The sequence below is a fragment of the Eschrichtius robustus genome, chromosome 5, assembly GCF_028021215.1.
Source record: "Eschrichtius robustus isolate mEscRob2 chromosome 5, mEscRob2.pri, whole genome shotgun sequence".
Taxonomy (NCBI): domain Eukaryota; kingdom Metazoa; phylum Chordata; class Mammalia; order Artiodactyla; family Eschrichtiidae; genus Eschrichtius; species Eschrichtius robustus.
Window position 1 is genome coordinate 105,606,730 of NC_090828.1, and position 26,065 is coordinate 105,632,794.

Here is a 26,065-nt window from a genome sequence, read left to right on the forward strand (position 1 = left end):
TCTGTTGCCCTAGTGACCAGATTTGGTAAAGGAGAAATGCTGCCCCCTTGTGGCCGTTTCCCGCAAGAGCAGCTTTAAACCCACAGCTACTGGTCACTTAAAATTCACAAGGGCTCAGGGCTGTAAAGGACACCTGCCGTCAAAAATTGTGCTCAGGTGGGGAATGGACAAAAGAAATTCAAAACAGGCGAATGTTTCAAGAAGATAGTATGCAGAGGTAAGTATTCCTCACTCTCTTTAAACAAAAAAACAGGAAAATGGGTAAAAGCTCAACCTCAGGAATGATTAGACTCATGCAATCTAATCAACCAAAAGGTTTCAACTCACACCTGTCGACTGACCGTCAGCAAAAAGTCTACCAACAATAAATGCTGACGGGGTTGTAGAGCACTGTGTAACCTCTAGGTGCTGGTGAGATGTAAAGTGGTTAACAGCCAGTAAGGAGTACCAAAAGGAACTGCGTTGAAAAGTGAAAATTGAGGTACCACTCAATGCAACAGGCACACCACTGGGCCTCTCACCTGAGAAGACCAGGATCGAAAAGACACAGGCTGCAAAGGCTGCACTGCAGCCTTATTCAAAATAGCCAAGATGGGAAGCAACCAAAATGTCCATCAACAGGTGAATGGATAAAGAAGAAGGAGTCCATGTACACAGTGGAATATTAGCCATGGAAAACAATGAAACACTGCTCTTTGAGGCACCAGAGATGAGCCTGGAGATAATCACAAAACATGAGGTAAGTCGGAAAGCAAAAGACCTATATCCTATGATATCCCTTAGAGGCGTTATCTAATCACTGACACAAATGAACATATTTCCACAGAGAAAGACACTCACAGACTTAGAAAACCAACTATGCTCATCTAAAAGGAAAGGTGGGGGGAATGGATAAATGAGATTAGTGTTACTATACATATCCAAATACATATTATATACATATTTCAAAACGACCGACCATATAGCAAGGGAGGTCTACAGAACACTCTGTAATATTTTACATGGGAAGAGGATCTGTAGAGTAGACATATATAATGTACAATTGAACCAGATTGTGTACCCCTAGGACAAACAATATTCTAGTCCTTACCCCGATTAAAAAAATTAACAAAAACAAGAAGTAATGAGACCTAAACTTATGGGGGTTTCTCCTGGCACATTCCATTCTAATTTACAACCTAGGAACACGACTTCCAGAAAGGCTCTGCTGCCCTAGTACTCAGATTTGGGAATGGAGAAATGCTGCCTCCTTGTGGCCATTTCCCACAACAGCAGCTTTCAACCCACTGCTAAAGGTCACTAAATATTCACCAACTTGCAATTCTGTAAATGACACCTGCCCTCCAAATAAATCCTGGGATCAAAAATGGAGCAAAAATTTCAAAAGAGGGCAACCTTCCAAGAAGACAATTTCAAGAGCTATGTTGTACTCACAGCTTTTTCTTTAAAGAGGAAAGAAAAGGTGTGGGAAAATGATATATTTTAGGAATTTTTAAAGACATGCAAACCCAAATTACAAAACCCTATCAGCTCACAGCAGTCAGAATGGCCATCAGCAAAAATGTTTCAAAAAATAAATGCTGAAGGGACTGTGGAGGAATGCATACACTCGGCCCTAAGGGGGACGTGGTAAGAGCCACTAATGAAAACACAATGGAAGTGCCTTGAAAAGGTAAACACTGAGCTACCCGTCAATCAGTCATACCCACTGCTGGGCCTATCCCCTGAGAAAATGAGAATCAAAACGTCACAGGCTGGCAACCCTGCACTCCAGCCATATTGACCATAGCCAACATTTGGAAGCAATGAAAATGTCCATCAACAGAGGAACGCACCAAGAAGAACTGTTCCATGTACACAATGTAATATTGCTCCAATAATAAATATAAGGTAAATTTAAAAGACAAACATAAGTAAGGAGACATCAGCATTTGTGGGTTTCTTCAGGCACATTCCACTCTAATTTATAACCGAGGAACACCACTGGCCGGAAGGCCTGTTGCCCTAGTACCAGCATGGGGAACGTAGAAAGACTGCCACCCTCTGGCCGTTACCTGCAAACGCAGGTTTAAGCCTGTGCTAATGGTCACCGCAAAATGTCTTCAGGGAGGTAATGGCCAAAAAATTTTAAAATTATGACATACATACTTTAAGAAAACACTTTGAAGAACTAAGCGGTACTCACAGCCTGAAAAATGAAAAGGACCTGCCTTAAAGCTCAGTTTTAATGGATCATGAGACACATGCAAATTCAGCCACAAAGACGTATCAGCTCACACCAGTCAGAATAACCATCAGTAAAAAACCACAAAGAATAAATGCTGAAGGTGCTGTGGAGAAATGCAAACCCTCCACATTAAGTGGGATGTAACCTGGAGAGAGCCACTCATGAGAGCAGAGTGGAGGTGCCGTTAAAAGGTAAACATTGAGCTACCGTACGATCCAGAGGCTTATTCCTGGACCTATAACCTAAGAAGACAGAATTGGAAAGAAAGAGGCAGGCAAATCTGCATTGCACAGTATTACCATAGCCAAGATATGGAAGTCACCAAAAAGTCCACCGACAGATGGGTGGACAAAGAAGAACTGCTACATGTACAGATGGATTATGAGCTAGCGATAAAATGAAGCAATGCCATTTGCAGCACCATAGATGACTCTAGAAGTAATCACGCAACTTGGAGTAAGTGAGAAAACGAAAGACACATATCCTATCATACCACATAGAGGTGTTACCTAAAAATTGATACAAACGAAGATACTTCCACAGAGAAAGGCAATCACAGATTCAGTACAAAAACTTAAGGTTCACCAAATGGAAAGGTGTGAGGATTGGGTACATTACCATATTGAGGTGAACAGAGATATACAAACACACGTGAAATATATAATCACCAAAGACCTACAGAATACCAAGAGAAGACTACTCAACATTGTGTCATAACCTACACGGGAAAAGATTCCAAAGAAGAATAGATATATGTATATGTGTGAAGGAACCATGTCTTGCACACCTAGACAAAACAAACCATTGTAATCGAATTTGCTGTGATAAAGAATAAAAATTTTGTTAAAAATACAAACAAGAAGGAATGACACATACACTTAAAGGGCTTTTTCCCGGCACATTCCATTGTACTTTACAACCTAGAACACGACTTCCATTAAGGCTCTGTTGCCCTAGTGACCAGATTTGGTAAAGGAGAAATGCTGCCCCCTTGTGGCCGTTTCCCGCAAGAGCAGCTTTAAACCCACAGCTACTGGTCACTTAAAATTCACAAGGGCTCAGGGCTGTAAAGGACACCTGCCGTCAAAAATTGTGCTCAGGTGGGGAATGGACAAAAGAAATTCAAAACAGGCGAATGTTTCAAGAAGATAGTATGCAGAGGTAAGTATTCCTCACTCTCTTTAAACAAAAAAACAGGAAAATGGGTAAAAGCTCAACCTCAGGAATGATTAGACTCATGCAATCTAATCAACCAAAAGGTTTCAACTCACACCTGTCGACTGACCGTCAGCAAAAAGTCTACCAACAATAAATGCTGACGGGGTTGTAGAGCACTGTGTAACCTCTAGGTGCTGGTGAGATGTAAAGTGGTTAACAGCCAGTAAGGAGTACCAAAAGGAACTGCGTTGAAAAGTGAAAATTGAGGTACCACTCAATGCAACAGGCACACCACTGGGCCTCTCACCTGAGAAGACCAGGATCGAAAAGACACAGGCTGCAAAGGCTGCACTGCAGCCTTATTCAAAATAGCCAAGATGGGAAGCAACCAAAATGTCCATCAACAGGTGAATGGATAAAGAAGAAGGAGTCCATGTACACAGTGGAATATTAGCCATGGAAAACAATGAAACACTGCTCTTTGAGGCACCAGAGATGAGCCTGGAGATAATCACAAAACATGAGGTAAGTCGGAAAGCAAAAGACCTATATCCTATGATATCCCTTAGAGGCGTTATCTAATCACTGACACAAATGAACATATTTCCACAGAGAAAGACACTCACAGACTTAGAAAACCAACTATGCTCATCTAAAAGGAAAGGTGGGGGGAATGGATAAATGAGATTAGTGTTACTATACATATCCAAATACATATTATATACATATTTCAAAACGACCGACCATATAGCAAGGGAGGTCTACAGAACACTCTGTAATATTTTACATGGGAAGAGGATCTGTAGAGTAGACATATATAATGTACAATTGAACCAGATTGTGTACCCCTAGGACAAACAATATTCTAGTCCTTACCCCGATTAAAAAAATTAACAAAAACAAGAAGTAATGAGACCTAAACTTATGGGGGTTTCTCCTGGCACATTCCATTCTAATTTACAACCTAGGAACACGACTTCCAGAAAGGCTCTGCTGCCCTAGTACTCAGATTTGGGAATGGAGAAATGCTGCCTCCTTGTGGCCATTTCCCACAACAGCAGCTTTCAACCCACTGCTAAAGGTCACTAAATATTCACCAACTTGCCATTCTGTAAATGACACCTGCCCTCCAAATAAATCCTGGGATCAAAAATGGAGCAAAAATTTCAAAAGAGGGCAACCTTCCAAGAAGACAATTTCAAGAGCTATGTGGTACTCACAGCTTTTCCTTTAAAGAAGAGGAAAGAAAAAGGTGTGGGAAAATGATATATTTTAGGAATTTTTAAAGACATGCAAACCCAAATTACAAAAACCTATCAGCTCACAGCAGTCAGAATGGCCATCAGCAAAAATGTTTCAAAAAATAAATGCTGAAGGGACTGTGGAGGAATGCATACACTCGGCCCTAAGGGGGACGTGGTAAGAGCCACTAATGAAAACACAATGGAAGTGCCTTGAAAAGGTAAACACTGAGCTACCCGTCAATCAGTCATACCCACTGCTGGGCCTATCCCCTGAGAAAATGAGAATCAAAACGTCACAGGCTGGCAATCCTGCACTCCAGCCATATTGACCATAGCCAACATTTGGAAGCAATGAAAATGTCCATCAACAGAGGAACGCACCAAGAAGAACTGTTCCATGTACACAATGTAATATTGCTCCAATAATAAATATAAGGTAAATTTAAAAGACAAACATAAGTAAGGAGACATCAGCATTTGTGGGTTTCTTCAGGCACAATCCACTCTAATTTATAACCGAGGAACACCACTGGCCGGAAGGCCTGTTGCCCTAGTACCAGCATGGGGAACGTAGAAAGACTGCCACCCTCTGGCCGTTACCTGCAAACGCAGGTTTAAGCCTGTGCTAATGGTCACCGCAAAATGTCTTCAGGGAGGTAATGGCGAAAAAATTTTAAAATTATGACATACATACTTTAAGAAAACACTTTGAAGAACTAAGCGGTACTCACAGCCTGAAAAATGAAAAGGACCTGCCTTAAAGCTCAGTTTTAATGGATCATGAGAAACATGCAAATTCAGCCACAAAGACGTATCAGCTCACACCAGTCAGAATAACCATCAGTAAAAAACCACAAAGAATAAATCCTGAAGGTGCTGTGGAGAAATGCAAACCCTCCACTTTAAGTGGGATGTAACCTGGAGAGAGCCACTCATGAGAGCAGAGTGGAGGTGCCGTTAAAAGGTAAACATTGAGCTACCGTACGATCCAGAGGCTTATTCCTGGACCTATAACCTAAGAAGACAGAATTGGAAAGAAAGAGGCAGGCAAATCTGCATTGCACAGTATTACCATAGCCAAGATATGGAAGTCACCAAAAAGTCCACCGACAGATGGGTGGACAAAGAAGAACTGCTACATGTACAGATGGATTATGAGCTAGCGATAAAATGAAGCAATGCCATTTGCAGCACCATTAATGACTCTAGAAGTAATCACGCAACTTGGAGTAAGTGAGAAAACGAAAGACACATATCCTATCATACCACATAGAGGTGTTACCTAAAAATTGATACAAACGAAGATACTTCCACAGAGAAAGGCAATCACAGATTCAGTACAAAAACTTAAGGTTCACCAAATGGAAAGGTGTGAGGATTGGGTACATTACATTATTGAGGTGAACAGAGATATACAAACACACGTGAAATATATAATCACCAAAGACCTACAGAATACCAAGAGAAGACTACTCAACACTGTGTCATAACCTACACGGGAAAAGATTCCAAAGAAGAATAGATATATGTATATGTGTGAAGGAACCACATCTTGCACACCTAGACCAAACAAACCATTGTAATCGAATTTGCTGTGATAAAGAATAAAAATTTTGTTAAAAATACAAACAAGAAGGAATGACACATACACTTAAAGGGCTTTTTCCCGGCACATTCCATTGTACTTTACAACATAGAACACGACTTCCATTAAGGCTCTGTTGCCCTAGTGACCAGATTTGGTAAAGGAGAAATGCTGCCCCCTTGTGGCCGTTTCCCGCAAGAGCAGCTTTAAACCCACAGCTACTGGTCACTTAAAATTCACAAGGGCTCAGGGCTGTAAAGGACACCTGCCGTCAAAAATTGTGCTCAGGTGGGGAATGGACAAAAGAAATTCAAAACAGGCGAATGTTTCAAGAAGATAGTATGCAGAGGTAAGTATTCCTCACTCTCTTTAAACAAAAAAACAGGAAAATGGGTAAAAGCTCAACCTCAGGAATGATTAGACTCATGCAATCTAATCAACCAAAAGGTTTCAACTCACACCTGTCGACTGACCGTCAGCAAAAAGTCTACCAACAATAAATGCTGACGGGGTTGTAGAGAACTGTGTAACCTCTAGGTGCTGGTGAGATGTAAAGTGGTTAACAGCCAGTAAGGAGTACCAAAAGGAACTGCGTTGAAAAGTGAAAATTGAGGTACCACTCAATGCAACAGGCACACCACTGGGCCTCTCACCTGAGAAGACCAGGATCGAAAAGACACAGGCTGCAAAGGCTGCACTGCAGCCTTATTCAAAATAGCCAAGATGGGAAGCAACCAAAATGTCCATCAACAGGTGAATGGATAAAGAAGAAGGAGTCCATGTACACAGTGGAATATTAGCCATGGAAAACAATGAAACACTGCTCTTTGAGGCACCAGAGATGAGCCTGGAGATAATCACAAAACATGAGGTAAGTCGGAAAGCAAAAGACCTATATCCTATGATATCCCTTAGAGGCGTTATCTAATCACTGACACAAATGAACATATTTCCACAGAGAAAGACACTCACAGACTTAGAAAACCAACTATGCTCATCTAAAAGGAAAGGTGGGGGGAATGGATAAATGAGATTAGTGTTACTATACATATCCAAATACATATTATATACATATTTCAAAACGACCGACCATATAGCAAGGGAGGTCTACAGAACACTCTGTAATATTTTACATGGGAAGAGGATCTGTAGAGTAGACATATATAATGTACAATTGAACCAGATTGTGTACCCCTAGGACAAACAATATTCTAGTCCTTACCCCGATTAAAAAAATTAACAAAAACAAGAAGTAATGAGACCTAAACTTATGGGGGTTTCTCCTGGCACATTCCATTCTAATTTACAACCTAGGAACACGACTTCCAGAAAGGCTCTGCTGCCCTAGTACTCAGATTTGGGAATGGAGAAATGCTGCCTCCTTGTGGCCATTTCCCACAACAGCAGCTTTCAACCCACTGCTAAAGGTCACTAAATATTCACCAACTTGCCATTCTGTAAATGACACCTGCCCTCCAAATAAATCCTGGGATCAAAAATGGAGCAAAAATTTCAAAAGAGGGCAACCTTCCAAGAAGACAATTTCAAGAGCTATGTGGTACTCACAGCTTTTCCTTTAAAGAAGAGGAAAGAAAAAGGTGTGGGAAAATGATATATTTTAGGAATTTTTAAAGACATGCAAACCCAAATTACAAAAACCTATCAGCTCACAGCAGTCAGAATGGCCATCAGCAAAAATGTTTCAAAAAATAAATGCTGAAGGGACTGTGGAGGAATGCATACACTCGGCCCTAAGGGGGACGTGGTAAGAGCCACTAACGAAAACACAATGGAAGTGCCTTGAAAAGGTAAACACTGAGCTACCCGTCAATCAGTCATACCCACTGCTGGGCCTATCCCCTGAGAAAATGAGAATCAAAACGTCACAGGCTGGCAATCCTGCACTCCAGCCATATTGACCATAGCCAACATTTGGAAGCAATGAAAATGTCCATCAACAGAGGAACGCACCAAGAAGAACTGTTCCATGTACACAATGTAATATTGCTCCAATAATAAATATAAGGTAAATTTAAAAGACAAACATAAGTAAGGAGACATCAGCATTTGTGGGTTTCTTCAGGCACAATCCACTCTAATTTATAACCGAGGAACACCACTGGCCGGAAGGCCTGTTGCCCTAGTACCAGCATGGGGAACGTAGAAAGACTGCCACCCTCTGGCCGTTACCTGCAAACGCAGGTTTAAGCCTGTGCTATTGGTCGCCGCAAAATGTCTTCAGGGAGGTAATGGCGAAAAAATTTTAAAATTATGACATACATACTTTAAGAAAACACTTTGAAGAACTAAGCGGTACTCACAGCCTGAAAAATGAAAAGGACCTGCCTTAAAGCTCAGTTTTAATGGATCATGAGAAACATGCAAATTCAGCCACAAAGACGTATCAGCTCACACCAGTCAGAATAACCATCAGTAAAAAACCACAAAGAATAAATCCTGAAGGTGCTGTGGAGAAATGCAAACCCTCCACTTTAAGTGGGATGTAACCTGGAGAGAGCCACTCATGAGAGCAGAGTGGAGGTGCCGTTAAAAGGTAAACATTGAGCTACCGTACGATCCAGAGGCTTATTCCTGGACCTATAACCTAAGAAGACAGAATTGGAAAGAAAGAGGCAGGCAAATCTGCATTGCACAGTATTACCATAGCCAAGATATGGAAGTCACCAAAAAGTCCACCGACAGATGGGTGGACAAAGAAGAACTGCTACATGTACAGATGGATTATGAGCTAGCGATAAAATGAAGCAATGCCATTTGCAGCACCATAGATGACTCTAGAAGTAATCACGCAACTTGGAGTAAGTGAGAAAACGAAAGACACATATCCTATCATACCACATAGAGGTGTTACCTAAAAATTGATACAAACGAAGATACTTCCACAGAGAAAGGCAATCACAGATTCAGTACAAAAACTTAAGGTTCACCAAATGGAAAGGTGTGAGGATTGGGTACATTACATTATTGAGGTGAACAGAGATATACAAACACACGTGAAATATATAATCACCAAAGACCTACAGAATACCAAGAGAAGACTACTCAACACTGTGTCATAACCTACACGGGAAAAGATTCCAAAGAAGAATAGATATATGTATATGTGTGAAGGAACCACATCTTGCACACCTAGACCAAACAAACCATTGTAATCGAACTTGCTGTGATAAAGAATAAAAATTTTGTTAAAAATACAAACAAGAAGGAATGACACATACACTTAAAGGGCTTTTTCCCGGCACATTCCATTGTACTTTACAACCTAGAACACGACTTCCATTAAGGCTCTGTTGCCCTAGTGACCAGATTTGGTAAAGGAGAAATGCTGCCCCCTTGTGGCCGTTTCCCGCAAGAGCAGCTTTAAACCCACAGCTACTGGTCACTTAAAATTCACAAGGGCTCAGGGCTGTAAAGGACACCTGCCGTCAAAAATTGTGCTCAGGTGGGGAATGGACAAAAGAAATTCAAAACAGGCGAATGTTTCAAGAAGATAGTATGCAGAGGTAAGTATTCCTCACTCTCTTTAAACAAAAAAACAGGAAAATGGGTAAAAGCTCAACCTCAGGAATGATTAGACTCATGCAATCTAATCAACCAAAAGGTTTCAACTCACACCTGTCGACTGACCGTCAGCAAAAAGTCTACCAACAATAAATGCTGACGGGGTTGTAGAGAACTGTGTAACCTCTAGGTGCTGGTGAGATGTAAAGTGGTTAACAGCCAGTAAGGAGTACCAAAAGGAACTGCGTTGAAAAGTGAAAATTGAGGTACCACTCAATGGAACAGGCACACCACTGGGCCTCTCACCTGAGAAGACCAGGATCGAAAAGACACAGGCTGCAAAGGCTGCACTGCAGCCTTATTCAAAATAGCCAAGATGGGAAGCAACCAAAATGTCCATCAACAGGTGAATGGATAAAGAAGAAGGAGTCCATGTACACAATGGAATATTAGCCATGGAAAACAATGAAACACTGCTCTTTGAGGCACCAGAGATGAGCCTGGAGATAATCACAAAACATGAGGTAAGTCGGAAAGCAAAAGACCTATATCCTATGATATCCCTTAGAGGCGTTATCTAATCACTGACACAAATGAACATATTTCCACAGAGAAAGACACTCACAGACTTAGAAAACCAACTATGCTCATCTAAAAGGAAAGGTGGGGGGAATGGATAAATGAGATTAGTGTTACTATACATATCCAAATACATATTATATACATATTTCAAAACGACCGACCATATAGCAAGGGAGGTCTACAGAACACTCTGTAATATTTTACATGGGAAGAGGATCTGTAGAGTAGACATATATAATGTACAAATGAACCAGATTGTGTACCCCTAGGACAAACAATATTCTAGTCCTTACCCCGATTAAAAAAATTAACAAAAACAAGAAGTAATGAGACCTAAACTTATGGGGGTTTCTCCTGGCACATTCCATTCTAATTTACAACCTAGGAACACGACTTCCAGAAAGGCTCTGCTGCCCTAGTACTCAGATTTGGGAATGGAGAAATGCTGCCTCCTTGTGGCCATTTCCCACAACAGCAGCTTTCAACCCACTGCTAAAGGTCACTAAATATTCACCAACTTGCCATTCTGTAAATGACACCTGCCCTCCAAATAAATCCTGGGATCAAAAATGGAGCAAAAATTTCAAAAGAGGGCAACCTTCCAAGAAGACAATTTCAAGAGCTATGTGGTACTCACAGCTTTTCCTTTAAAGAAGAGGAAAGAAAAAGGTGTGGGAAAATGATATATTTTAGGAATTTTTAAAGACATGCAAACCCAAATTACAAAACCCTATCAGCTCACAGCAGTCAGAATGGCCATCAGCAAAAATGTTTCAAAAAATAAATGCTGAAGGGACTGTGGAGGAATGCGTACACTCGGCCCTAAGGGGGACGTGGTAAGAGCCACTAATGAAAACACAATGGAAGTGCCTTGAAAAGGTAAACACTGAGCTACCCGTCAATCAGTCATACCCACTGCTGGGCCTATCCCTGAGAAAATGAGAATCAAAACGTCACAGGCTGGCAACCCTGCACTCCAGCCATATTGATCATAGCCAACATTTGGAAGCAATGAAAATGTCCATCAACAGAGGAACGCACCAAGAAGAACTCTTCCATGTACACAATGTAATATTGCTCCAATAATAAATATAAGGTAAATTTAAAAGACAAACATAAGTAAGGAGACATCAGCATTTGTGGGTTTCTTCAGGCACAATCCACTCTAATTTATAACCGAGGAACACCACTGGCCGGAAGGCCTGTTGCCCTAGTACCAGCACGGGGAACGTAGAAAGACCGCCACCCTCTGGCCGTTACCTGCAAACGCAGGTTTAAGCCTGTGCTAATGGTCACCGCAAAATGTCTTCAGGGAGGTAATGGCCAAAAAATTTTAAAATTATGACATACATACTTTAAGAAAACACTTTGAAGAACTAAGCGGTACTCACAGCCTGAAAAATGAAAAGGACCTGCCTTAAAGCTCAGTTTTAATGGATCATGAGACACATGCAAATTCAGCCACAAAGACGTATCAGCTCACACCAGTCAGAATAACCATCAGTAAAAAACCACAAAGAATAAATGCTGAAGGTGCTGTGGAGAAATGCAAACCCTCCACTTTAAGTGGGATGTAACCTGGAGAGAGCCACTCATGAGAGCAGAGTGGAGGTGCCGTTAAAAGGTAAACATTGAGCTACCGTACGATCCAGAGGCTTATTCCTGGACCTATAACCTAAGAAGACAGAATTGGAAAGAAAGAGGCAGGCAAATCTGCATTGCACAGTATTACCATAGCCAAGATATGGAAGTCACCAAAAAGTCCACCGACAGATGGGTGGACAAAGAAGAACTGCTACATGTACAGATGGATTATGAGCTAGCGATAAAATGAAGCAATGCCATTTGCAGCACCATAGATGACTCTAGAAGTAATCACGCAACTTGGAGTAAGTGAGAAAACGAAAGACCCATATCCTATCATACCACATAGAGGTGTTACCTAAAAATTGATACAAACGAAGATACTTCCACAGAGAAAGGCAATCACAGATTCAGTACAAAAACTTAAGGTTCACCAAATGGAAACGTGTGAGGATTGGGTACATTACCATATTGAGGTGAACAGAGATATACAAACACACGTGAAATATATAATCACCAAAGACCTACAGAATACCAAGAGAAGACTACTCAACATTGTGTCATAACCTACACGGGAAAAGATTCCAAAGAAGAATAGATATATGTATATGTGTGAAGGAACCACGTCTTGCACACCTAGACCAAACAAACCATTGTAATCGAACTTGCTGTGATAAAGAATAAAAATTTTGTTAAAAATACAAACAAGAAGGAATGACACATACACTTAAAGGGCTTTTTCCCGGCACATTCCATTGTACTTTACAACCTAGAACACGACTTCCATTAAGGCTCTGTTGCCCTAGTGACCAGATTTGGTAAAGGAGAAATGCTGCCCCCTTGTGGCCGTTTCCCGCAAGAGCAGCTTTAAACCCACAGCTACTGGTCACTTAAAATTCACAAGGGCTCAGGGCTGTAAAGGACACCTGCCGTCAAAAATTGTGCTCAGGTGGGGAATGGACAAAAGAAATTCAAAACAGGCGAATGTTTCAAGAAGATAGTATGCAGAGGTAAGTATTCCTCACTCTCTTTAAACAAAAAAACAGGAAAATGGGTAAAAGCTCAACCTCAGGAATGATTAGACTCATGCAATCTAATCAACCAAAAGGTTCCAACTCACACCTGTCGACTGACCGTCAGCAAAAAGTCTACCAACAATAAATGCTGACGGGGTTGTAGAGAACTGTGTAACCTCTAGGTGCTGGTGGGATGGAAAGTGGTTAACAGCCAATAATGACCACCGAAAGGAACTGCGTTGAAAAGTGAAAACTGAGGTACCATTCAATCCAGCAGGCACACCACTGGGCCTCTCACCTGAGAAGACCAGGATCGAAAAGACACAGGCTGCAAAGGCTGCACTGCAGCCTTATTCAAAATAGCCAAGATGGGAAGCAACCAAAATGTCCATCAACAGGTGAATGGATAAAGAAGAAGGAGTCCATGTACACAATGGAATATTAGCCATGGAAAACAATGAAACACTGCTCTTTGAGGCACCAGAGATGAGCCTGGAGATAATCACAAAACATGAGGTAAGTCGGAAAGCAAAAGACCTATATCCTATGATATCCCTTAGAGGCGTTATCTAATCACTGACACAAATGAACATATTTCCACAGAGAAAGACACTCACAGACTTAGAAAACCAACTATGCTCATCTAAAAGGAAAGGTGGGGGGAATGGATAAATGAGATTAGTGTTACTATACATATCCAAATAAATATTATATACATATTTCAAAACGACCGACCATATAGCAAGGGAGGTCTACAGAACACTCTGTAATATTTTACATGGGAAGAGGATCTGTAGAGTAGACATATATAATGTACAAATGAACCAGATTGTGTACCCCTAGGACAAACAATATTCTAGTCCTTACCCCGATTAAAAAAATTAACAAAAACAAGAAGTAATGAGACCTAAACTTATGGGGGTTTCTCCTGGCACATTCCATTCTAATTTACAACCTAGGAACACGACTTCCAGAAAGGCTCTGCTGCCCTAGTACTCAGATTTGGGAATGGAGAAATGCTGCCTCCTTGTGGCCATTTCCCACAACAGCAGCTTTCAACCCACTGCTAAAGGTCACTAAATATTCACCAACTTGCCATTCTGTAAATGACACCTGCCCTCCAAATAAATCCTGGGATCAAAAATGGAGCAAAAATTTCAAAAGAGGGCAACCTTCCAAGAGGACAATTTCAAGAGCTATGTGGTACTCACAGCTTTTCCTTTAAAGAAGAGGAAAGAAAACGGTGTGGGAAAATGATATATTTTAGGAATTTTTAAAGACATGCAAACCCAAATTACAAAAACCTATCAGCTCACAGCAGTCAGAATGGCCATCAGCAAAAATGTTTCAAAAAATAAATGCTGAAGGGACTGTGGAGGAATGCGTACACTCGGCCCTAAGGGGGACGTGGTAAGAGCCACTAATGAAAACACAATGGAAGTGCCTTGAAAAGGTAAACACTGAGCTACCCGTCAATCAGTCATACCCACTGCTGGGCCTATCCCCTGAGAAAATGAGAATCAAAACGTCACAGGCTGGCAATCCTGCACTCCAGCCATATTGACCATAGCCAACATTTGGAAGCAATGAAAATGTCCATCAACAGAGGAACGCACCAAGAAGAACTCTTCCATGTACACAATGTAATATTGCTCCAATAATAAATATAAGGTAAATTTAAAAGACAAACATAAGTAAGGAGACATCAGCATTTGTGGGTTTCTTCAGGCACATTCCACTCTAATTTATAACCGAGGAACACCACTGGCCGGAAGGCCTGTTGCCCTAGTACCAGCACGGGGAACGTAGAAAGACCGCCACCCTCTGGCCGTTACCTGCAAACGCAGGTTTAAGCCTGTGCTAATGGTCACCGCAAAATGTCTTCAGGGAGGTAATGGCCAAAAAATTTTAAAATTATGACATACATACTTTAAGAAAACACTTTGAAGAACTAAGCGGTACTCACAGCCTGAAAAATGAAAAGGACCTGCCTTAAAGCTCAGTTTTAATGGATCATGAGACACATGCAAATTCAGCCACAAAGACGTATCAGCTCACACCAGTCAGAATAACCATCAGTAAAAAACCACAAAGAATAAATGCTGAAGGTGCTGTGGAGAAATGCAAACCCTCCACTTTAAGTGGGATGTAACCTGGAGAGAGCCACTCATGAGAGCAGAGTGGAGGTGCCGTTAAAAGGTAAACATTGAGCTACCGTACGATCCAGAGGCTTATTCCTGGACCTATAACCTAAGAAGACAGAATTGGAAAGAAAGAGGCAGGCAAATCTGCATTGCACAGTATTACCATAGCCAAGATATGGAAGTCACCAAAAAGTCCACCGACAGATGGGTGGACAAAGAAGAACTGCTACATGTACAGATGGATTATGAGCTAGCGATAAAATGAAGCAATGCCATTTGCAGCACCATAGATGACTCTAGAAGTAATCACGCAACTTGGAGTAAGTGAGAAAACGAAAGACCCATATCCTATCATACCACATAGAGGTGTTACCTAAAAATTGATACAAACGAAGATACTTCCACAGAGAAAGGCAATCACAGATTCAGTACAAAAACTTAAGGTTCACCAAATGGAAACGTGTGAGGATTGGGTACATTACCATATTGAGGTGAACAGAGATATACAAACACACGTGAAATATATAATCACCAAAGACCTACAGAATACCAAGAGAAGACTACTCAACATTGTGTCATAACCTACACGGGAAAAGATTCCAAAGAAGAATAGATATATGTATATGTGTGAAGGAACCACGTCTTGCACACCTAGACCAAACAAACCATTGTAATCGAATTTGCTGTGATAAAGAATAAAAATTTTGTTAAAAATACAAACAAGAAGGAATGACACATACACTTAAAGGGCTTTTTCCCGGCACATTCCATTGTACTTTACAACCTAGAACACGACTTCCATTAAGGCTCTGTTGCCCTAGTGACCAGATTTGGTAAAGGAGAAATGCTGCCCCCTTGTGGCCGTTTCCCGCAAGAGCAGCTTTAAACCCACAGCTACTGGTCACTTAAAATTCACAAGGGCTCAGGGCTGTAAAGGACACCTGCCGTCAAAAATTGTGCTCAGGTGGGGAATGGACAAAAGAAATTCAAAACAGGCGAATGTTTCAAGAAGATAGTATGCAGAGGTAAGTATTCCTCACTCTCTTTAAACAAAAAAACAGGAAAATGGGTAAAAGCTCAACCTCAGGAATGATTAGACTCATGCAATCTAATCAACCAAAAGGTTCCAACTCACACCTGTCGACTGACCGTCAGCAAAAAGTCTACCAACAATAAATGCTGACGGGGTTGTAGAGAACTGTGTAACCTCTAGGTGCTGGTGGGATGGAAAGTGGTTAACAGCCAATAATGACCACCGAAAGGAACTGCGTTGAAAAGTGAAAACTGAGGTACCATTCAATCCAGCAGGCACACCACTGGGCCTCTCACCTGAGAAGACCAGGATCGAAAAGACACAGGCTGCAAAGGCTGCACTGCAGCCTTATTCAAAATAGCCAAGATGGGAAGCAACCAAAATGTCCATCAACAGGTGAATGGATAAAGAAGAAGGAGTCCATGTACACAATGGAATATTAGCCATGGAAAACAATGAAACACTGCTCTTTGAGGCACCAGAGATGAGCCTGGAGATAATCACAAAACATGAGGTAAGTCGGAAAGCAAAAGACCTATATCCTATGATATCCCTTAGAGGCGTTATCTAATCACTGACACAAATGAACATATTTCCACAGAGAAAGACACTCACAGACTTAGAAAACCAACTATGCTCATCTAAAAGGAAAGGTGGGGGGAATGGATAAATGAGATTAGTGTTACTATACATATCCAAATACATATTATATACATATTTCAAAACGACCGACCATATAGCAAGGGAGGTCTACAGAACACTCTGTAATATTTTACATGGGAAGAGGATCTGTAGAGTAGACATATATAATGTACAAATGAACCAGATTGTGTACCCCTAGGACAAACAATATTCTAGTCCATACCCCGATTAAAAAAATTAACAAAAACAAGAAGTAATGAGACCTAAACTTATGGGGGTTTCTCCTGGCACATTCCATTCTAATTTACAACCTAGGAACACGACTTCCAGAAAGGCTCTGCTGCCCTAGTACTCAGATTTGGGAATGGAGAAATGCTGCCTCCTTGTGGCCATTTCCCACAACAGCAGCTTTCAACCCACTGCTAAAGGTCACTAAATATTCACCAACTTGCCATTCTGTAAATGACACCTGCCCTCCAAATAAATCCTGGGATTAAAAATGGAGCAAAAATTTCAAAAGAGGGCAACCTTCCAAGAAGACAATTTCAAGAGCTATGTGGTACTCACAGCTTTTCCTTTAAAGAAGAGGAAAGAAAAAGGTGTGGGAAAATGATATATTTTAGGAATTTTTAAAGACATGCAAACCCAAATTACAAAAACCTATCAGCTCACAGCAGTCAGAATGGCCATCAGCAAAAATGTTTCAAAAAATAAATGCTGAAGGGACTGTGGAGGAATGCGTACACTCGGCCCTAAGGGGGACGTGGTAAGAGCCACTAATGAAAACACAATGGAAGTGCCTTGAAAAGGTAAACACTGAGCTACCCGACAATCAGTCATACCCACTGCTGGGCCTATCCCCTGAGAAAATGAGAATCAAAACGTCACAGGCTGGCAACCCTGCACTCCAGCCATATTGACCATAGCCAACATTTGGAAGCAATGAAAATGTCCATCAACAGAGGAACGCACCAAGAAGAACTCTTCCATGTACACAATGTAATATTGCTCCAATAATAAATATAAGGTAAATTTAAAAGACAAACATAAGTAAGGAGACATCAGCATCTGTGGGTTTCTTCAGGCACATTCCACTCTAATTTATAACCGAGGAACACCACTGGCCGGAAGGCCTGTTGCCCTAGTACCAGCATGGGGAACGTAGAAAGACCGCCACCCTCTGGCCGTTACCTGCAAACGCAGGTTTAAGCCTGTGCTAATGGTCACCGCAAAATGTCTTCAGGGAGGTAATGGCGAAAAAATTTTAAAATTATGACATACATACTTTAAGAAAACACTTTGAAGAACTAAGCTGTACTCACACCCTGAAAAATGAAAAGGACCTGCCTTAAAGCTCAGTTTTAATGGATCATGAGACACATGCAAATTCAGCCACAAAGACGTATCAGCTCACACCAGTCAGAATAACCATCAGTAAAAAACCACAAAGAATAAATGCTGAAGGTGCTGTGGAGAAATGCAAACCCTCCACTTTAAGTGGGATGTAACCTGGAGAGAGCCACTCATGAGAGCAGAGTGGAGGTGCCGTTAAAAGGTAAACATTGAGCTACCGTACGATCCAGAGGCTTATTCCTGGACCTATAACCTAAGAAGACAGAATTGGAAAGAAAGAGGCAGGCAAATCTGCATTGCACAGTATTACCATAGCCAAGATATGGAAGTCACCAAAAAGTCCACCGACAGATGGGTGGACAAAGAAGAACTGCTACATGTACAGATGGATTATGAGCTAGCGATAAAATGAAGCAATGCCATTTGCAGCACCATAGATGACTCTAGAAGTAATCACGCAACTTGGAATAAGTGAGAAAACGAAAGACACATATCCTATCATACCACATAGAGGTGTTACCTAAAAATTGATACAAACGAAGATACTTCCACAGAGAAAGGCAATCACAGATTCAGTACAAAAACTTAAGGTTCACCAAATGGAAAGGTGTGAGGATTGGGTACATTACCATATTGAGGTGAACAGAGATATACAAACACACGTGAAATATATAATCACCAAAGACCTACAGAATACCAAGAGAAGACTACTCAACACTGTGTGATAACCTACACGGGAAAAGATTCCAAAGAAGAGTAGATATATGTATATGTGTGAAGGAACCACGTCTTGCACACCTAGACCAAACAAACCATTGTAATCGAACTTGCTGTGATAAAGAATAAAAATTTTGTTCAAAATACAAACAAGAAGGAATGACACATACACTTAAAGGGCTTTTTCCCGGCACATTCCATTGTACTTTACAACCTAGAACACGACTTCCATTAAGGCTCTGTTGCCCTAGTGACCAGATTTGGTAAAGGAGAAATGCTGCCCCCTTGTGGCCGTTTCCCGCAAGAGCAGCTTTAAACCCACAGCTACTGGTCACTTAAAATTCACAAGGGCTCAGGGCTGTAAAGGACACCTGCCGTCAAAAATTGTGCTCAGGTGGGGAATGGACAAAAGAAATTCAAAACAGGCGAATGTTTCAAGAAGATAGTATGCAGAGGTAAGTATTCCTCACTCTCTTTAAACAAAAAAACAGGAAAATGGGTAAAAGCTCAACCTCAGGAATGATTAGACTCATGCAATCTAATCAACCAAAAGGTTCCAACTCACACCTGTCGACTGACCGTCAGCAAAAAGTCTACCAACAATAAATGCTGACGGGGTTGTAGAGAACTGTGTAACCTCTAGGTGCTGGTGGGATGGAAAGTGGTTAACAGCCAATAATGACCACCGAAAGGAACTGCGTTGAAAAGTGAAAACTGAGGTACCATTCAATCCAGCAGGCACACCACTGGGCCTCTCACCTGAGAAGACCAGGATCGAAAAGACACAGGCTGCAAAGGCTGCACTGCAGCCTTATTCAAAATAGCCAAGATGGGAAGCAACCAAAATGTCCATCAACAGGTGAATGGATAAAGAAGAAGGAGTCCATGTACACAATGGAATATTAGCCATGGAAAACAATGAAACACTGCTCTTTGAGGCACCAGAGATGAGCCTGGAGATAATCACAAAACATGAGGTAAGTCGGAAAGCAAAAGACCTATATCCTATGATATCCCTTAGAGGCGTTATCTAATCACTGACACAAATGAACATATTTCCACAGAGAAAGACACTCACAGACTTAGAAAACCAACTATGCTCATCTAAAAGGAAAGGTGGGGGGAATGGATAAATGAGATTAGTGTTACTATACATATCCAAATACATATTATATACATATTTCAAAACGACCGACCATATAGCAAGGGAGGTCTACAGAACACTCTGTAATATTTTACATGGGAAGAGGATCTGTAGAGTAGACATATATAATGTACAAATGAACCAGATTGTGTACCCCTAGGACAAACAATATTCTAGTCCTTACCCCGATTAAAAAAATTAACAAAAACAAGAAGTAATGAGACCTAAACTTATGGGGGTTTCTCCTGGCACATTCCATTCTAATTTACAACCTAGGAACACGACTTCCAGAAAGGCTCTGCTGCCCTAGTACTCAGATTTGGGAATGGAGAAATGCTGCCTCCTTGTGGCCATTTCCCACAACAGCAGCTTTCAACCCACTGCTAAAGGTCACTAAATATTCACCAACTTGCCATTCTGTAAATGACACCTGCCCTCCAAATAAATCCTGGGATCAAAAATGGAGCAAAAATTTCAAAAGAGGGCAACCTTCCAAGAGGACAATTTCAAGAGCTATGTGGTACTCACAGCTTTTCCTTTAAAGAAGAGGAAAGAAAACGGTGTGGGAAAATGATATATTTTAGGAATTTTTAAAGACATGCAAACCCAAATTACAAAAACCTATCAGCTCACAGCAGTCAGAATGGCCATCAGCAAAAATGTTTCAAAAAATAAATGCTGAAGGGACTGTGGAGGAATGCGTACACTCGGCCCTAAGGGGGACGTGGTAAGAGCCACTAATGAAAACACAATGGAAGTGCCTTGAAAAGGTAAACACTGAGCTACCCGTCAATCAGTCATACCCACTGCTGGGCCTATCCCCTGAGAAAATGAGAATCAAAACGTCACAGGCTGGCAATCCTGCACTCCAGCCATATTGACCATAGCCAACATTTGGAAGCAATGAAAATGTCCATCAACAGAGGAACGCACCAAGAAGAACTCTTCCATGTACACAATGTAATATTGCTCCAATAATAAATATAAGGTAAATTTAAAAGACAAACATAAGTAAGGAGACATCAGCATTTGTGGGTTTCTTCAGGCACATTCCACTCTAATTTATAACCGAGGAACACCACTGGCCGGAAGGCCTGTTGCCCTAGTACCAGCACGGGGAACGTAGAAAGACCGCCACCCTCTGGCCGTTACCTGCAAACGCAGGTTTAAGCCTGTGCTAATGGTCACCGCAAAATGTCTTCAGGGAGGTAATGGCCAAAAAATTTTAAAATTATGACATACATACTTTAAGAAAACACTTTGAAGAACTAAGCGGTACTCACAGCCTGAAAAATGAAAAGGACCTGCCTTAAAGCTCAGTTTTAATGGATCATGAGACACATGCAAATTCAGCCACAAAGACGTATCAGCTCACACCAGTCAGAATAACCATCAGTAAAAAACCACAAAGAATAAATGCTGAAGGTGCTGTGGAGAAATGCAAACCCTCCACTTTAAGTGGGATGTAACCTGGAGAGAGCCACTCATGAGAGCAGAGTGGAGGTGCCGTTAAAAGGTAAACATTGAGCTACCGTACGATCCAGAGGCTTATTCCTGGACCTATAACCTAAGAAGACAGAATTGGAAAGAAAGAGGCAGGCAAATCTGCATTGCACAGTATTACCATAGCCAAGATATGGAAGTCACCAAAAAGTCCACCGACAGATGGGTGGACAAAGAAGAACTGCTACATGTACAGATGGATTATGAGCTAGCGATAAAATGAAGCAATGCCATTTGCAGCACCATAGATGACTCTAGAAGTAATCACGCAACTTGGAGTAAGTGAGAAAACGAAAGACCCATATCCTATCATACCACATAGAGGTGTTACCTAAAAATTGATACAAACGAAGATACTTCCACAGAGAAAGGCAATCACAGATTCAGTACAAAAACTTAAGGTTCACCAAATGGAAACGTGTGAGGATTGGGTACATTACCATATTGAGGTGAACAGAGATATACAAACACACGTGAAATATATAATCACCAAAGACCTACAGAATACCAAGAGAAGACTACTCAACATTGTGTCATAACCTACACGGGAAAAGATTCCAAAGAAGAATAGATATATGTATATGTGTGAAGGAACCACGTCTTGCACACCTAGACCAAACAAACCATTGTAATCGAATTTGCTGTGATAAAGAATAAAAATTTTGTTAAAAATACAAACAAGAAGGAATGACACATACACTTAAAGGGCTTTTTCCCGGCACATTCCATTGTACTTTACAACCTAGAACACGACTTCCATTAAGGCTCTGTTGCCCTAGTGACCAGATTTGGTAAAGGAGAAATGCTGCCCCCTTGTGGCCGTTTCCCGCAAGAGCAGCTTTAAACCCACAGCTACTGGTCACTTAAAATTCACAAGGGCTCAGGGCTGTAAAGGACACCTGCCGTCAAAAATTGTGCTCAGGTGGGGAATGGACAAAAGAAATTCAAAACAGGCGAATGTTTCAAGAAGATAGTATGCAGAGGTAAGTATTCCTCACTCTCTTTAAACAAAAAAACAGGAAAATGGGTAAAAGCTCAACCTCAGGAATGATTAGACTCATGCAATCTAATCAACCAAAAGGTTCCAACTCACACCTGTCGACTGACCGTCAGCAAAAAGTCTACCAACAATAAATGCTGACGGGGTTGTAGAGAACTGTGTAACCTCTAGGTGCTGGTGGGATGGAAAGTGGTTAACAGCCAATAATGACCACCGAAAGGAACTGCGTTGAAAAGTGAAAACTGAGGTACCATTCAATCCAGCAGGCACACCACTGGGCCTCTCACCTGAGAAGACCAGGATCGAAAAGACACAGGCTGCAAAGGCTGCACTGCAGCCTTATTCAAAATAGCCAAGATGGGAAGCAACCAAAATGTCCATCAACAGGTGAATGGATAAAGAAGAAGGAGTCCATGTACACAATGGAATATTAGCCATGGAAAACAATGAAACACTGCTCTTTGAGGCACCAGAGATGAGCCTGGAGATAATCACAAAACATGAGGTAAGTCGGAAAGCAAAAGACCTATATCCTATGATATCCCTTAGAGGCGTTATCTAATCACTGACACAAATGAACATATTTCCACAGAGAAAGACACTCACAGACTTAGAAAACCAACTATGCTCATCTAAAAGGAAAGGTGGGGGGAATGGATAAATGAGATTAGTGTTACTATACATATCCAAATACATATTATATACATATTTCAAAACGACCGACCATATAGCAAGGGAGGTCTACAGAACACTCTGTAATATTTTACATGGGAAGAGGATCTGTAGAGTAGACATATATAATGTACAAATGAACCAGATTGTGTACCCCTAGGACAAACAATATTCTAGTCCATACCCCGATTAAAAAAATTAACAAAAACAAGAAGTAATGAGACCTAAACTTATGGGGGTTTCTCCTGGCACATTCCATTCTAATTTACAACCTAGGAACACGACTTCCAGAAAGGCTCTGCTGCCCTAGTACTCAGATTTGGGAATGGAGAAATGCTGCCTCCTTGTGGCCATTTCCCACAACAGCAGCTTTCAACCCACTGCTAAAGGTCACCTAATATTCACCAACTTGCCATTCTGTAAATGACACCTGCCCTCCAAATAAATCCTGGGATCAAAAATGGAGCAAAAATTTCAAAAGAGGGCAACCTTCCAAGAAGACAATTTCAAGAGCTATGTGGTACTCACAGCTTTTCCTTTAAAGAAGAGGAAAGAAAAAGGTGTGGGAAAATGATATATTTTAGGAATTTTTAAAGACATGCAAACCCAAATTACAAAAACCTATCAGCTCACAGCAGTCAGAATGGCCATCAGCAAAAATGTTTCAAAAAATAAATGCTGAAGGGACTGTGGAGGAATGCGTACACTCGGCCCTAAGGGGGACGTGGTAAGAGCCACTAATGAAAACACAATGGAAGTGCCTTGAAAAGGTAAACACTGAGCTACCCGACAATCAGTCATACCCACTGCTGGGCCTATCCCCTGAGAAAATGAGAATCAAAACGTCACAGGCTGGCAACCCTGCACTCCAGCCATATTGACCATAGCCAACATTTGGAAGCAATGAAAATGTCCATCAACAGAGGAACGCACCAAGAAGAACTCTTCCATGTACACAATGTAATATTGCTCCAATAATAAATATAAGGTAAATTTAAAAGACAAACATAAGTAAGGAGACATCAGCATCTGTGGGTTTCTTCAGGCACATTCCACTCTAATTTATAACCGAGGAACACCACTGGCCGGAAGGCCTGTTGCCCTAGTACCAGCATGGGGAACGTAGAAAGACCGCCACCCTCTGGCCGTTACCTGCAAACGCAGGTTTAAGCCTGTGCTAATGGTCACCGCAAAATGTCTTCAGGGAGGTAATGGCGAAAAAATTTTAAAATTATGACATACATACTTTAAGAAAACACTTTGAAGAACTAAGCTGTACTCACACCCTGAAAAATGAAAAGGACCTGCCTTAAAGCTCAGTTTTAATGGATCATGAGACACATGCAAATTCAGCCACAAAGACGTATCAGCTCACACCAGTCAGAATAACCATCAGTAAAAAACCACAAAGAATAAATGCTGAAGGTGCTGTGGAGAAATGCAAACCCTCCACTTTAAGTGGGATGTAACCTGGAGAGAGCCACTCATGAGAGCAGAGTGGAGGTGCCGTTAAAAGGTAAACATTGAGCTACCGTACGATCCAGAGGCTTATTCCTGGACCTATAACCTAAGAAGACAGAATTGGAAAGAAAGAGGCAGGCAAATCTGCATTGCACAGTATTACCATAGCCAAGATATGGAAGTCACCAAAAAGTCCACCGACAGATGGGTGGACAAAGAAGAACTGCTACATGTACAGATGGATTATGAGCTAGCGATAAAATGAAGCAATGCCATTTGCAGCACCATAGATGACTCTAGAAGTAATCACGCAACTTGGAATAAGTGAGAAAACGAAAGACACATATCCTATCATACCACATAGAGGTGTTACCTAAAAATTGATACAAACGAAGATACTTCCACAGAGAAAGGCAATCACAGATTCAGTACAAAAACTTAAGGTTCACCAAATGGAAAGGTGTGAGGATTGGGTACATTACATTATTGAGGTGAACAGAGATATACAAACACACGTGAAATATATAATCACCAAAGACCTACAGAATACCAAGAGAAGACTACTCAACACTGTGTCATAACCTACACGGGAAAAGATTCCAAAGAAGAATAGATATATGTATATGTGTGAAGGAACCACGTCTTGCACACCTAGACCAAACAAACCATTGTAATCGAACTTGCTGTGATAAAGAATAAAAATTTTGTTCAAAATACAAACAAGAAGGAATGACACATACACTTAAAGGGCTTTTTCCCGGCACATTCCATTGTACTTTACAACCTAGAACACGACTTCCATTAAGGCTCTGTTGCCCTAGTGACCAGATTTGGTAAAGGAGAAATGCTGCCCCCTTGTGGCCGTTTCCCGCAAGAGCAGCTTTAAACCCACAGCTACTGGTCACTTAAAATTCACAAGGGCTCAGGGCTGTAAAGGACACCTGCCGTCAAAAATTGTGCTCAGGTGGGGAATGGACAAAAGAAATTCAAAACAGGCGAATGTTTCAAGAAGATAGTATGCAGAGGTAAGTATTCCTCACTCTCTTTAAACAAAAAAACAGGAAAATGGGTAAAAGCTCAACCTCAGGAATTATTAGACTCATGCAATCTAATCAACCAAAAGGTTCCAACTCACACCTGTCGACTGACCGTCAGCAAAAAGTCTACCAACAATAAATGCTGACGGGGTTGTAGAGAACTGTGTAACCTCTAGGTGCTGGTGGGATGGAAAGTGGTTAACAGCCAATAATGACCACCGAAAGGAACTGCGTTGAAAAGTGAAAACTGAGGTACCATTCAATCCAGCAGGCACACCACTGGGCCTCTCACCTGAGAAGACCAGGATCGAAAAGACACAGGCTGCAAAGGCTGCACTGCAGCCTTATTCAAAATAGCCAAGATGGGAAGCAACCAAAATGTCCATCAACAGGTGAATGGATAAAGAAGAAGGAGTCCATGTACACAATGGAATATTAGCC